The following is a 17088-nucleotide window of genomic DNA, read 5'->3' as shown; positions in this document are numbered from 1 at the left end:
GAAATTGTCAAGACTCATTTTTACGGTGTAATAACTTTCGAGGAGGGCCAATATTCCACGTAATTGATTTGTCCAAACTTTGTAATTCTTGAAATGCAACAGATCATGTTGCAATCGTCGTTTTTTTCTGAAAAATGGACATGAACTGGAACCTTTCTTTCCCCTTGATTTTCAAATATCAATTTCACTAGCAGTTCCTTTGTTAAGTATTTACTCACAAATGAATCGATTACTTCTTGGATTCATCTCCGAACTGGTATCAATTTGTATTCATCCCCAAACTCGTATTAACTTGTATTCATCCCCAAACTCGTATTAACTTGTATTCATCCCCAAACTCGTTTCAACTTGTATTTATCCCTAAACTCGTATTAACTTGTATTCATCCCCAAATTCGTATTAACTTGTATTCATCCCCAAACTCGTATTAACCTGTATTCATCCCCAAACTCGTATTAATTTGTATTCATCCCCAAACTCGTATAAACTTGTATTCATCTTCGGACTTGTATCAATATGAGGAATCATATCAATCTGAAGATTAGTTACTGTATTTTTATTTTTGAAATGATCCAAGGAAGAAAAAAAATGGATCCTATTTAATTTCTTTGCCGAGTATTATGATTAATAACAATGAGTCCCTGCGTAATTAAATTGTCGTGTTGTTTAAATCAAATCGTATTTTAACTTTTTTTTTCAACTTTCAAAATTACAGAAGAATGTTGACGAATACTTTTCGCAAAACTAAATATATTTATTTAAAAAAATTATCACACTATATCATTTTCAAGTGAGCTTTTTTCTGAATATATTGAGAAAAATTGCGGACCATTTGTTTTATTTTAAGATTGTTAAATTACGAATATAAAAAATTCTTATCTTTTACTATTTGATTTAAACGATTTTCATTTTAGTTTGGTACCCAGACTTTTTTCTGGTGATCAGGCTGAAGTGTTATTAAAAATTATCCAGATATAAATAAACGAAAAATGTTTCATTAAGTATATTATTTAACCAAAATAAACACATGGATTTGTGATAGTTACATCTTAAAAGAGTTTGTGGACATATTATATTTTTTAACTTCTTTGAAAGTGACTATATTAAAAGTATGTTACATTTCTTTTAAAAAAATATTTGACTTTATATTAGATTTAACTCAAGTACGGGAAATTATGTGAAAAAGAAATTGAAATTTATACCTTATTACCCGTCCATAAATGTAGATTCATATGTATCTAAAACCAAAAGTATAAAGTTTTTGTAACTGATACTCAGTAGTAATAGTATCAGTTTGTAACTGATATAAAAAAAAATTGATTATTATACATCTCTACGCAAACTTTGTAGTCTAATTGCAAAGGACTCTATAAATTGCATTCAAAATATAAATTTTTAGATAAAAATGAGACTATATTTTTATATTAATACACTTAAGAAATGAATTTCACTTTTTATATCGAGAAACCTGCAGTTTTCGGTTAGCTACATTTTCTACACGAGTCATTTTTTAAATGGTATATCATACAATTTGCATTTAGCTATAAAATGTTTTAAAAGTGGCAGTAGAACATGCAAAGGGAACCTTAAAACATTATTTCTCAAATTTGCATTATAAAACTATATATTTAGGTCAGAAATATTTTATACCATCGTCACTTTTTAAAATGGTGCTATACAGCTTGTACTCTACCTGTAATTTTTTTAAAAAGTAAAGTAGTATATTATTGGATTATGAAAAGAGAAGTGTGGCTAAATTTTTATTACCACAAAGTTTAAAACAACTATTTCACAAAAATTACCCTGAAACCTCTATCTTAAAACATAAATATAATCGTGTTATATTTTTTGCATTCAATCTATAAGCAACTTTCAAAAATTGCTGAAGAATGTTGAGTTTTATAGAGAAAAAACATTTTTCAATTTTTAACATCGCAATCGTCATTTAACAAAGTACCTCACTAGTTTGAAATGTGAAATTTATGAAGAGCTATTTGTGAAACTATTTGAAGAGCATAAATATTTTTTAGACTCTTATTACGTAAAATATTGCATTATATATTCTGAATTTGAAGTTTAAACTATACTGGAAAGTATAATATTGAGTTGTATAGATGGAAACAAAGCCAAATTTTTAACCAATTGAGAGTCCCATAAAAGGTCATATTGCTTTCTCCGACAATCAATCCTTAAATATATTACCATACTCTTTGTTTTCAAATAGTAAATTGTTTCAAAAATAAAATTCCGAGTTAAGTAAAAGGAACCGTGACTTAGATTGCAAGGGACAAACTAACATTAAGTCTAATTTTTTCTTTTTTCGAATGTTAGGGAGTCAAATACTGAGATAGTGAAAAACGAGGATAATTTTTTAATGTTTCAAAATTTATTTCTGAAACCTGCATCGTATAATCAATATTTTTATTACATAAGACATTATATTTTCTACAAGAGTAAATTTTCACGGTGGAAGAAATTACGGTCAAAATTACAAAAATATGGTAAAATTTAACCCATTTTCTGGCACCATGAGCATAATGAAATGAACGGTAATTTTTATTGTATCGCTTTGGTAATAACTTATGTTAATATTACAAATAAAATGTGGTTTCATTATCGTTATATTTGGTGGTAAATGTGGTAAAATTTGTGACCAAAAGAGTCGGTAATTTTGATACTTTTAGAATAATTTTAGTAGTAGTAATATATTTAAATCACATTAGAGCTGCTCAATCGGCTATTGGCACGGATGAACCGAAGACATGCCATCATAATTTTGATCCTCTGCAGAGGGGATGGCACCCCGCTTCGGTAGCCCGACGAGCTAGATGCGAAGTCGAGCACTTTACGGTTGAACAGCTTAACGAGGACCAAAATCGCACTCCCTCGGTCCCTACGCAGACTCTTCCAAGTGGTCACCTACCCGCACACTGACCGCAGACAATGATGCTCAGTGGCCCCCATCCCCTCCAAGCTCTTGGGCGCATTCTTGGGCAAATTCTAAATTCCCCCCCCAAACTATTCGTTTTATTTAGTGTAAAAATCCCCCCCAAGCTTTAAGTGGGCGCATCGTGTGCCCACCTTCCCCCCTGGTGGGGGGCCCTGATGATGCTTAACTTCGGTGATCTGCTGGGAACCGTGTCTTAGCGCAGTCCACTGGGGGGCAAATGTTCAGTTTGATAACCTATATTATATTTAGTAAATTCTTGTCTACTTTATTTTTGATCGGTTAGCTATTTCATTTCTATTCAAGCTAAAAGGTAATATCTATCAAGCTTTGAAACTTTTGAAAATGGGTAATTGAAAGTATGTAAAGACCTAAACAAAGCCGAACTAAACCAGTAACTTACCTGTTACGTATCAGGAGGTCCAAAATCTTAAATTGGAAGCATGGAGGTAGTGAGTTCGTATCCTGCCGCGATCCTGGATTTATCTATATATTTATAATTATTTATTTACTGTTACCTATGCATATGTACGCTTGTGTGATCATTATAAAGTTTATCAAATAAGCTCTTGTAAAATTGAAGAACAAATAACACTAGATAGAGAAAGACATTTCAAAAATGTATCCAGGCATGCAATTTGGATTCGAACCCACTGCCTCCACGCTACAACGGATGCATCCATGTAATGTTCCTTTCTAATGTCAGCTGTATGTTCTTAACCTTGACTAGGGCTTATAAGTTATACTTTATGATGAGGCCTGCATATGTATGTGTAACAAAAATGAAATAAATATTTGGAATTGTAAAGTTTATTTCTTATGTATTTATTTTATAAGTTATGCGTAAGTGCATGGCATCCATTTTTCCTTCCCACTTAATATATTCCTCTATTTTTTTAAAATTTTGAATTGTGATATTTTTACGTGATAAAATTTAGCTTATAAATCGGACTCTTTTTTATTTTCTCCTTTCGATGCTTTTCACACCATTGCACAGTGGGCCAGCATCTAAGGTTTCGTGGCCAAAATCAGTATTTCGATAAAATTTGTTTCAAAATTTGGGGGTCTTTATTTAGGATTTGCATGTGCAGGTAAATTGAATTCATAGTTGAAATTTTGAAATACACTAAAAATGCAAAAAAAATAAAATAAAATAAAAACAAGATGGCGGGCTGAAATATGGCGAGGGAAGAAATATATATATATATATATATATATATATATATATATATATATATATATATATATATATATATATATATATATATATATATAGTACGTTTAAATAATTAAATATAGCAATGAAAATATAATAATTTCGTAATTTTATATTAAAAATGAAAAGCAAATTATTCTTACGAAGTAATATTACAAAATAAAGCGAAATAATAACAAAATAACGTGAAAACATGAAAAAAAACATAATTTTTGTTTTTCGGTATATTTAGTCCACCTTTGCAATATGGGCAAAATAGGGCAGGTTTTTTCGAAACAAGAAACATCAAAGAAGGCAACAAAAAAAGTTTAGTTAATTACCTCGTGGAACTTTTTGGAGATAAGTTTCGAAAGTGATTCAAACATTGTAAAATGTCAAATGATAAGGTCTAAACTATAAGTTTGTCAAGAGTATTAACTAATTCAACAAATTGAAAAATTGTACTATAATTTCAGACTAATTACTCTGATAAAAATGTAACAGAAAGGTGAAACTCCCATACATATTTCTGAAATAGAAATTTAAAAGTTACATTAAAAAAAAAATTTTTTTAGCATATTTTTCACTACATTGTACTCTCATCGGTCCAAAAAATAAATTATAATGTTTGGAATGATAATGAATACTTAATTTGGGCGATATTAAAGCTGCCTAAACATATTTTAGTTGAAATTAAATTTTTGACTTTTGGCCAAAGATCGCGGCCTTCTGGCCCACTGTGCATTGTATTGATATATTTGCATTGATATATTTTCCCCGGAAAAGTCTAATCATGCGGTCTCAGTCTTGAGGGTAAAATCCGGGTACACAAGTTTACTCTATGTAAAATGTAAAAATACTAGAATTTCATTGAAACACATTTCGATTTAATAAGACAATTTAAGAAAATTATGTATGTAATTTAAATGTGATATAGTCAAGGCCATATTCAAGGTAGGGTGTTGTTGTTGTTCATCCACGCCGCACTAGAGCTGCACAATGGTCTATTGGCGACGGTCTGGGAAACATCCCTGAAGATGATCCGAAGACATGCCATCAAAATTTTGATCCTCTGCGGAGGGGATGGCACCCCCGCTTCGGTAGTCCGACGACCTGCACGCGAAGTCGCGCACTTTACGGTAGAACAGTTTAACGAGGACCCATACCACACACCCTCGGTCCCTACGCAGGCTGATCCAAGTGGTCACCCACCCGCACACTGACCGCAGCCAGTGATGCTTGACTTCCGTGATCTACTGGGAACCGTGTCTTAACGATCAGTCCCCTGCGGGACGTATGTAATTTAAATGTGATATAGTCAAGGGCGTATTCAAGGTAGGGTGAGAGAGGGACTATTGTTAAGAAACTATTGCTGAGAGCTCGAACAAAATTCCTTACAAATATAGTACTTATTAGTTAGATTTTATTTTATTTTTTAATTTTTTTTAAAAGCAATTTGCAGAGTATTTCCTTATATCTATCAAACTTTTGCTCAGCCTTGGATGTAGTACTCCTACTCATACTCATATGTGGTGGTTATCTTAGCATCAGCCCCGCTAGGGGCTCTAACTAATTCCTTGGATGTAGTCGCTGTGCTTCAGCTTTTGTAGGTCCTGCATAGACGCACATCAAACGGGTACCCGGTCTTTACGTTGAGAGCCGAGGTTACCGAAACGAGACATAAGAGTGAACATTGGACGAAATCTTTATTGTTTGTTAGGATATGAATCTTAAGTAAACGTATAATAAGCTGGACTAAAAATACTTTTTATAACTCAAATGACCAATAGAGTTCAAGCTTAAAAACAGAGTAGCTTAAAAACAAGAGAACACTGGAGAGTTGACACAGTGAGACAAACGTATCTAAACAGATACCGTGAATTGATCAACAACACGTATTCTTCTTCTGAACGAGTCAAGTGTAATTCAAAGCTTGTTCGCTGCAAAACAGAAATTATTTCCCACAATCGAGGTGACCAGACACTTTCAACAGTTATTAAGTGGTAATATATTTTATTGTTCTCAACGTATTTTAAGGACTTCTGCATTGTTCTTTCGTCGGTGTTTATAATTCTTTATTTACTGTTTTTTTTAAATATTATTGCTTAGACATTTTTTTGGTTTTATGTGTTCAATAGAAAAGTTTTTATTAATTTATGCACTAATTTAGGTGAATTTTTGTGCCGTTAATTAAGTGATTAGCTTGATAATAAGCCTATTTGATATATTTGGAATACACCATTGCATAATCTAAATTGTTTTTTTAAGGTATTTAATTGTTTTCATTCGAGGTAATTACACATTCTTGGCGCAAGTAATTTAGTTCTTTGCATTTACACGAAAGAATGTAAATTAAACTAAAGAATACAAAAGCATCGAGATAGTTTTACAATATTTGAAAATCATAATATTTTTAGCAGAAAGAAGTGCTTTAAGGACGGGTATATCCTTAGGGCCCTAAAAGAATACACCATGATTTGTAAATGTGCACAAGTATGTGTATAAAGTACACATAAATGCGCACTGTTCATTATTCAAATATTAGAAAGCTGTACAACAATTTTCGAAAATAAACACATTGTTAAATTTATATATCTTAAAATTGTCGTTGCTTCCCTATACATTACAGACCACAGGTTTTCAACCTTTTGTTTAAATTTTACACGCTGCTTGCAGAACGCAATAGTCTAAAGCAATGTACACGTTGCTCCGTAATTAACACGCTTAATCTCTATTTTTAAAATTCTTGTTCGAAACTAATTAAAAAAAAATAAAACTGGATTTAATATTTTATTTAGTTTCAATTTTTAAAAATTTTGATTTTTCAGAGTGATATCATGCTTAAAATATATAATAAAAATTGATCATAGTATTACGATCACAGGTTACCCATTAAGCGAATAGTTTCGCTTTCCTCTTCATTGGAGAAGATGTTTCTGTATTTTTTTTTTCATTGAGCTAATATAACGACCTTGTTCGCCTGGACAGATACAGCTTTCGTTGATTTTGCTTCACTTCCTACCTTTTCAGTATACGTTTGTCACGGTACTCTGAACTAATCCTCATTATTAGTGATTATTTCTCATTTTTGGTTTTGGAAATGATCTATACTCGCAGCAAACCTAACTTTTAAGCATTGTTATGTAATGTAATGTTACGATATATAATGTTTCTATAGTAGAATAGTCAACATAAATTATTGAAACAATAGGTGACAAACAAATACTAATTCTATTTATAAGAACAGTAACAATTTTGAATAGTTTCAGTATAAAGAAGATGAAAATACTTAAAAAAAATAATATGGAAAAATTTCAAATATGCTCACCGTTGGAAATAAATAAGAAAAAAACAACTTCGTTCAATTATTTATATATTTTTTACTCTTATTTGCTCAATCCATATTCTTAAGTTTTTACTCATTAAAGGTAAAATTTATTCTCATATTTAAAAATTAAGGACGCTTTCATCTCAATTTCATAACTCAAACGTAAAATTTCGATGAATAATTTTTACAAATTAAAATATTTTTAGTTTTTCAATTTTGATAATTATTTTTTTGGTGCAAACGATTATGAAATAATGATTTTTTTATATTTTATGTACAGATTGCAAAAAAAGATGAAAATTACAAAAGTTAAAAACGTTAAAATTAGATTTTCACGAACTAGGACTCAATCTTAAGGGTTCAAGGGGGTGAGCTCAATATGAAAATATACAGACGATATTTTAAGTTACGATATCAGACTCAAAAACATACATTCTCTGAATAAATGTACTTTTTCCTTGATGAATTTGGATTTCTGACCCCCAAGTAGTCACCCTCTGGGAAATTTGGTCGCAATAGTTAGGACCTCTTAATTTTAATTTTACCTTTTGCATATTTCGCCACACTTCGAGAACTTTGCCAGCGAATTGAAAATTCTTTGCACACAATTATAAAATTCGTTTGTCTCAAGATAACTCTCAGCAAAGATTTATTTTTAATAATTATTTATTATTATTTTTTAAAATAACTATAAGTTGTAAGGTATAAATTTTTTTATACCATTTTAAAGAATGTAACTTTACATTTCAAAATACAAAATTTGAACGAAATCGGTCGATTAGTTTCCGAGATATTGAATGTTTAATATCTGATTTTATAAAATTGCTTCGATTTTGATAAAGTGAGATTTTTAACTGCCTCACAGCTCCAAACTCAAAATGAGAAACGAACGAAAATAATGCAAGTAGTTAGAGTGACGAGATTAACTTGTAATATGGCTGTGTCAGGACAAAAACAAAAAGAAACGCGTGTAAGAATATGAAAAGCCGTCAGCTCGTTTCGTGTTAAATTATTGATATTATACAGGGTGATTCAAAATTATCTCTATTGTTTGCATATTTGTCTCAGCAACAAATTAATTTTTTTCCTTACTACCTATTTTTTTTTAAAAAGTCAAAGAGTTAGGTTATTCTAACTACGAAAAAAATATAAAATCAATAATATAAATTAATTCACGAACACTCTGAGATATTTGAGGCATACTAATTAATCTGTGATTGCCCCGTAATACAAGTGATTTTGTCCCAAAATATTTCCAAAATCTTTGCTTCTTACAAGCAAATAGAATTCAGGAATAAAGAAAAAAAATCTTGTTCTATTCAAGGGTAAAGAAACGGCAGCTTTAATAATGACATTGAGTGTAAAAGCTGGAAAGATACTTTTGAGTGTATTATCCTGGATACGAGTAGTAAGCTGTTGGAATTTTCATTCCAAAATTACGGTAAAAAAACTCGCAGCAGTCTGCCCATCCAATTAATCGTAAAGTTTACAGTAAAGAACATTTTTACCTTTACGGTTCAGAAACCGTTTACAACTAGTATGGTTATAAAACCATGAATAAAAATAACTACACGGATTTTTAACCCTTTACTACTAGCATGGTTTCAAAACCATGAAAAAGAAATATAGCTGGACATTGGAGCCAGGCTTTTCGTTAGGTAATGAGAATTGGAGCTGTGTTTTTTCAAATGAACAGTGGTATGTGGTTTATTTATTTTATCTGGTTGTTTCTCCTATCGTAAGAGATGGGGAATACTAGACTTTTTTGTGTTAAGCATATTTATGGTGCTGCCATCTATGCGTGAATGAGAGTATCGTGTTCTAATATTTCAGGTTCACAAATTACGGTGAGGGACACTGGAAACACTTCATGTGGTGGGAATTGAGGAAATATTGTGGTATCAACGCTGAGACTCAAATCCCCGTTTTGTCGGTCATGAGATGGCCAGATTAGCCCTCTTGGCTATATTATGCACGGAGCTGCAAGTAATTAAGTGGTTTCATTAGGTGGGCTGAAACCCTGGGTGCGTAGATAAAGTAGCGACACTCCGCCATCTTTGTGACAGCAACTTCTTTGTGACACCAACTCTCAATGTAGAAATACGAAGTTTATAACCTTTAACATCATTTTTTATAGATAATTATTTTCCTGTTCTTATAGATAACTTATATTTGATTCTTTTAATTCTTTTTTTTTCTCTCTGAAGTTATATGTTTTATTCTATTCAGTGAAAATAATACCTTATAAGTAAAAACTTTCCAATTTCGTTTTTCATAAACTGCTATTTTCCCAATCTCTTTGAAATTCTTTGCAATCTTTTTCATGAGGTTCAAAGGGTGGTATGATTAAACCATTATGGAAACTAAAAGCGTTCAAAGAAAATTTTTTCCCCAATAGTTCAAATCTTTTTCTTCTTAATCAATACCAATTTTTACTTGGTCTTTTAAAGCAAAAAAATTGTAAAAACTCTAAGTACAATTAATTCTTAAATGAAATCTTAAAAAATCTTTTAGGTGCAAATAACAAAATTAAAAATGTTTTAATATTACCTATCTTTAAATTATCAAATTAAATAAAAATGTGTTTTTCAATTATTATATAAAACATGTTAAAAATATTAAACCAATAAATTTACTTAAACAAAATTAATATTTTCGGAAAAATTTCACATTTTTTTCGAAACACAATAACTTGTCTTTAATTGTATTATTTTATCATCATCTTATCGGCATTATGAAAATAAGACCCTTAGGAAAATTTGCCATAGGTTTGCCATACATGTATGGCATAATTTTGCCTTACGTATATGGCAAAATTTTACAATAGGCAAAACTCCATAGGAATATCCTATGGCATTTTTTTATATGGCAAATTTTTGCCATAAAACTAAGATGTGCTACAGTTTATGACGAAATATTTTTCCATAGGCTATGGTACACCTTTGCCATACAGCATATGGCAGCATTTCTCGTTGATATTTTACCATACATCAAAAAATAATTACTTACAAGAATCTTTCGCAATGGATATTAAAAATGCAAAACTTAATAATTGTAGAATAAATAAATATCCAGAAAGCTTTTTTTAAAATTTCTTTGATAAACTTCCCCTGTTTTACTTGCAGAATTCTTTCTGAATGCTGTTCTTATTCAAATAAATTTTAAACGGTTAGTACTAACCGTTAGAAAATGGGTCCGGTGGTCGGAGCGAGTGGGAAAAATATTGGTTATGTTGATTAGGATCAAAATATATTGAGTAAAGGCAAGCAATATTTGTTAAAGCTGTAAGAAACAAGAAAATAGAAAGTGGGTCCGGAGGTCGGAGCGAGTATAAAAAACGTTAATCTGATTGATTGGTATCATAATTAGTCTGATAAGCGTCAGATATTAGAGGAACCTAAAAGAAAGCGAAGTAAAATAATGGTCCGATGGTCGGAGCGAGTATGAAAATTTTTAAAATTTTGATATGTGATACTAAACTAAAAATTAAACAGACTACTAAAACAATAAAATATTATGAAAATTCAAAAGATAAAGAGTGGGGCCGGGGGTCGAAGCGGAATTAGTTTAAAATAGACCAAACGGGACAAAAGCCGAATATGTAACGGTGCAACCAGTGGTGGCATGTAAACAAAATTTTATCTATAAAAAAGATGGTATTAGACTATGAAAAGCTAAGAATAGAAAACAGGCTAAATTAGTTGATCCCCAACTAGTGAGGGATTTAAAACTCAGAAAATTTATGTTGAGTTGTGTTAAGCACAGTTAGAAAAGAGAACGCAATATAGAAACATTGGAAAATACAAAATATGTTTAAGACATGATTAAAATTGGTAAAATTAATAATTGCTATTGACAATTGGTCAGGGATAGTAAATAAAAATTATTTGGGTATAGAGCATCGCCATGACGAAAAAGTTGTAAACTTAAGGAAAGATTAAATTGTTAAAAGCATTTTTGGTAACAGCAGCAGATAATATGGGCAAGGACTGTCCGTTGATGATATTGACGCAAAATAATTGTCAACCAGTAATCTAGTTAAGTGATGACCCTAATCTATGTATAAATATGTAACAGAACATTGTACAAATATATGTAACAAAACATTGTAGAAATATTAGTTGTAAGATAGTAAAACACTGAGACATGATAAAAAACAATTTAATGGCAAGCAAAAATTAAAAAACACAAAATAAAAATATAAAGCCCTAACGTATGTAAGGTAATGTAAAAAAGCATTGCAAGAACCTTAAAATCAAAAACTAATGAGAATGTAAACACTGACTTTGATATTGATATATGACAGCAGTAAAATGAAATTATCACCGAACAAGTTAAAATAATTAAAACATTTTAATTATTAAAGAAATCATGACTTGGCTTGATCATAAGCACTTAATGTTAACTAAATGCTGCGTTTTTCATCATGAAGATTGTTTACAAATTGTTATGGGGAATAGAACACCATTAATAATGGAAAAGTATTGTGACTTTAAAAATTTATATAAAATCAGAGGGAAGGGATAAAAAAAAAAGAAAGATGTCGTTTAGTCAGAAACAGTTGGGAGAAAGAAATATAAAAATTTTAGATAAAAATATAAACAGCAGGATACTAATTAAAGTGTACAAGGTCAGCGTTAACAAATAGCAAAATTTAACATAGAGAAAACCTATACGCAATCGCGACACATTTTAAAAAGATACAGATAATAAAAGTACCAGATCGCCGAAAATAAAAAAATTAATAAATTCAGATAGATAATCGCATAGGCGTTTGCAATAAAGTGTTTTTGACCAAGAATGAGGTCCAAAAAATATTAAAATAAATCGCCAAAGTTTGCAAAATATTCCACTTGTAGTGGATGACACGTTAATATGGCGGTCTGATACTCTAAGCCTAAAAGAATGGAACATCGGATTTCAAACACTCAAAAATGGAAAAATTGGCCACCCGGAGGCCGGAAAAGACTCACCAGGAATGCTTTGTGGGATTACATGTTGAATTTAATTTACTTCGGGGTGAAAAAATGGATATTTATTTCTTTTAGAAGATGTTTTTGAGGACTCCATAGTAGTTGTTGTTTCATTGGTGGGGATCTAGATTAGCTTTTCTCTATGGTATACTGCCATACAAATCTTTATGCCTACCATTGGCCTATGGTATACTGCCATACGATTTTCTATGGTTGCCATAGGCCAAAGGTGATGTGCCATACAAATCCTTATGATTACCATTGGTCTATGGTACACTGCCATACAAATCTTTATGGTTACCATTGGCCTATGGTATCTTGCCATACAAATTCCTATGGTAGCCATAGGCTAATGGGGTTGTGCCATACAAATCTCTATGGTAACCATAGGCGTATGGTATCTTGCCATATAAATTTCTATGGTAGCCATAGGCTTATGGGGTTGTGCCATACAAATCTCTATGGTAACCATAGGCGTATGGTATCTTGCCATACAAATTTCTATGGTAGCCATAGGTTGCCATAGATTACCATAGGCTTCTCTATGGCAAATTTTCCTAAGGGTAGTTAATGTTATTTATTTTTTATAGATTCTCTGTGATTGAGATATATTTTGTGAGTATTTTTGATATCATAAATCTTATATTTTATTTTAATTTTCGATATTTCAAATAAAAAAAAAAAAAAAGAAAAAGAAAAACGAACCATTTTAATTTTATTATTTGGATAAAGTAAAACAATCAAACTGCGAGGAATATAAAATAAAAAAAATAAATATATATCTTACTAAATTAGTACAAAAGTACTTAAATTGCATTCAATTTGATTCCTTAATAATTTTATATTTTATTAATGAGTAATAACGTTAATGGCTTATCTTTAAAGAGGAAAATACTTGCAAGAGTTGTTATTTCATTGAAATAAACACATTATTCTCTTATAAAATAAAACAAAGCAATTCAAAGCAACAAACATTTTTCCAAACATTTCTTTAAGACTAGAAAGACAAAATTCCACATAACCAATGGAAATAATGAGCAATTTAAAATTTAACAGGACAATTATTTTTTTAGCATTTTCTTAATATAAAACTTTATTGTACTTAGTATCGTTTGGCACCAATTCTATGCCGCCATATTTTCCGTCGTTCTGTAGTGTGATATCCAACAGGTAAGCGATATAATTTAAAGCCTCATTTTGACTTATTAGAACACCTAAAGGCGCAACGACCCCTATCATTATTAATTTAAAAGTATGAAACAAATAAAGTGAAAAAAAGAGAAAATAGAAATAACAGATTGAGTGCAATGATACTTCACCGTTCAAACCAGTCAACAAAATGGCAACTGTTTAACCATGTGATTAGCGACAACCAATCAAAATTAAAAGCGGCAAAAAGGTCGCAAGGAAAAGAGTGATGCTACTTACACTAGGTAATTGCGACTTATTACTCTTCAACGGATTTATGGATCTGGTCTGACGCCGTCAGACCTTTGGAGATAAGTAACAACAACAACGACACACTAGGTAATCTAAGGCTTTAGGTGGATCTAGTTAATGAGATAAAATTCTCGTTAATTAACTGTATTAGGTAAAAGCAGTTAATAAATTGTAATTCGCACAGTTCATATTTTGAATACCATCTTATGGTCTTTCGGCTGTTTTGTTTGATTATGGTAAAGTAACAACTAAATAAATTGTTATTTAACAACATTTTCTGAGAAATTTCTAACAATGCAGATAAATACTTATTCCTTAAAATAAAATAATTAAACTGCTTTTAACTTTTGTTTCCGTTCAAAGCAATTTTTATTTAGAGTATAAATTAGCGAAATCCCTTTTAAAAAGTACTGTTAAATATATTGACCTTGTTTTAAGGTATTTGTGTACAGATACAATTCGCAATTCAAATATTTAGATTCTACTTCCTTATTATCCCCAGAATACTTAGCTTTATTTCATAAAATGTAGAGAGCGAATAGTTGAGTTGAACATAATCGAGTAAATTGATTTTCCAGATCAAACTGGGAGAAACATTGTTACGAAAGATTTACGTTTTTTGGTGTTATCTTAATGATGCAATCGGCTAACTTTGTGGTCTCCGAAAATTAAGTGTTCTCCGAAAGCAATATATGATGTTCTGTAATTTCCATGCATTTTATTTTTCATTTGGAGGGACATTTTTGGGTCACCGTCTTTGAAGTTAAAGCAACGCTTTGTTCAGCCGAAGAGTAAAAATTTGACCAAGTTAAGTGCTTAAAATACCATTCAATACTCTTTAATTTTGTTTTGTTAATTTTGTTTCGTTTTGAATAACAAACATTTTCTGTACAATGCATCGTTTAGACACCACAGTTGGCTAGCCAGCACGCGAAGCGGATTTACGGCTTTTCACGGCTGCTCCGAAGAAGTTCAACCTAATCACTTGAGCGGTCAGAAGGACCCAGGCCACCAGCAGCCACCCAAAAGTCGTGCGCATCCCGCGCATCTAGTGCCCAATCCTACAAACCTACAGACCCACTAAAGCCCGTCTGTCTAGGTCTCATAAGAAAACTGGCCCAGCTCCTCCTGGCAGGCCCAACTTTTGTTGGTTAATCTTTTCAAATCATTCATTGAAAAATGAGAAAAAAATGTAGTTTAGGTACCTGTTTTTCTTCGATATCTGTCCCCGAGGCTGCAACCGCTGCTAAATTGAAACTAATAAATAAGAGGCACAATAAGTTGAATGAGTAATTATTGAATTACCTATTAGCTATTGTGCCACCCATCAGGCAATTACGTAAGGACTAACATAATTATTGGACAAACACAAAATCACAATGCAAACACAGTATAAAATCAAATAATTAGCCACATTGCAATTTTTTTATACGAATAACACGGACAACTGCTTTTGTTGCCAGGCACACTGTCCAGCTGCTAAAGACCAGTCAGCTGGATTTACTTTGGCTCCGAATGATGAGCCAGTCCATGACTGGGGGTGTGCATGTTTTCCTCAATGTTTGTGTCTAGCATCCTTTAGGGTGTTAACAGAGAAAGGCTAATGACATTAATTAAACGTGACAATAAATACTTAGCCTCATCACAACATAATTTTTTTTTATAAGTATCAATAAACATGCATGTGATCCGCCCTATAAACGGGTTGTGGTTGTGTGAATGGCGTGGCAGAAGTCGAATTCCTGGCCATAGATGGCGCCACTGAAAAACAGGAACAATCGCACCCTCACTGGCTGAACAGGCATACGTCAAAAAAAAAGATAAATATGCATAACTCCACTCCCAACAACCAATGTTCGGGCCACAGCGTCTGCCAACTGGAGACATGGAGGGGAACGCTTGCGTTCCCACGCCCTGCATCTAGTGTTGGGAGCACACGATGCATCGTTTTTTTTATTTTTTATTTTATCCGTCGTTGAACAGCAGACCCAATTTTGAGTTTACGACTACTAATGTTCAACTCCGTAGCCTTGCAATTTTTGAACCAGTCCGGAAGACAAGGAAACTCCTGGATCAGTATCCTCAGAGGTATTTACTTGTTATGGGAAAATCGAGGACTTCGCTACTCCACAGATTTAACGTGCATCTGTCACCATTTACTACACGGGGAGTCTTCGGCCGGCGGGGATCGAACCCACGAACTCTAGGACATATGCTCAGCGCCCTACCTACCAGGCTGTCCCGGCCCATGATGCATCGTTTAGAAGTTTTAAGGCAAAACTGAAAAATGTTTAAAATTTGGTAGTTTTTTGGCTCTTAAAAGTTTAACTAACCTCAAAATCGCAGCAAACCAATACCTCCTAGAAGAGATAAGGCCTCAACACGGGTTAACATAAACAAGAAAGTAGATCAATTTGTAGTCCAAAAGTAATGACATATTTCGTATTTTCCCCCAGTACTCTGCTTAGTAGCCCGAACGTAGTGCATTTTTATTATTTCCTCCACTGCGCAGTTTATGTTCGTTACGTTGGACTACGAAATTGATCCATGCTGAGGCCTTCCCTTTTCTAGGAGGTGGTGCGCAGACTCATTCTTACTTGAGATTCCCTAAATGAAATGAAATCATTTCCAGTTTTCTGAGAAATAATTCGAAGCACGCTGTTTTTTCCGTCTACTTTGACTATGCTATACATTTCAGAGTGATATTTGTTTGTTTCTTGCTTGAATATTCATTTGCGACGTCTATTTTGTTTCAGTTTACTTAATGCATGCCCTAAGGGGGATGATTACGAAATAACTTGCAATATTTTATTTATTGAAATGGCATATCTTATTCAAAAGTAACATATTTTATTTACATATCTGTCACATACATAGTACATACATAGTACATATCTGTCACATACGAGTAGGTTGGAGATTTTGGATTAAATAATTTTTTCAATTTCCTTTTAAAATATTTGATATTAAGTGTAAAATAGCTATTTAAATCACTTTTTCCGTATTTTTCCTTTCATTCTTAGTTTTTAATAAAGCTAATAAAAACTTTTATAAATTGAAGTAATTTTCTTTTCTAGAAATCATTTTAAACTCAGTTTCAACATAAATCCAATATCATACGTATGGATGTAGAAAATGCATGCTTTTTACAATAAAAACTTTTTGTATCATGTATTGACTTTCGAAAATAGAGTTTTCATAAAAT

Source organism: Parasteatoda tepidariorum, chromosome 7 (genome assembly GCF_982258835.1).
Source record: "Parasteatoda tepidariorum strain Cologne lab strain chromosome 7, Ptep-v5.0, whole genome shotgun sequence".
NCBI lineage: Eukaryota > Metazoa > Arthropoda > Arachnida > Araneae > Theridiidae > Parasteatoda > Parasteatoda tepidariorum.
This window is presented reverse-complemented; position numbering follows the sequence as displayed.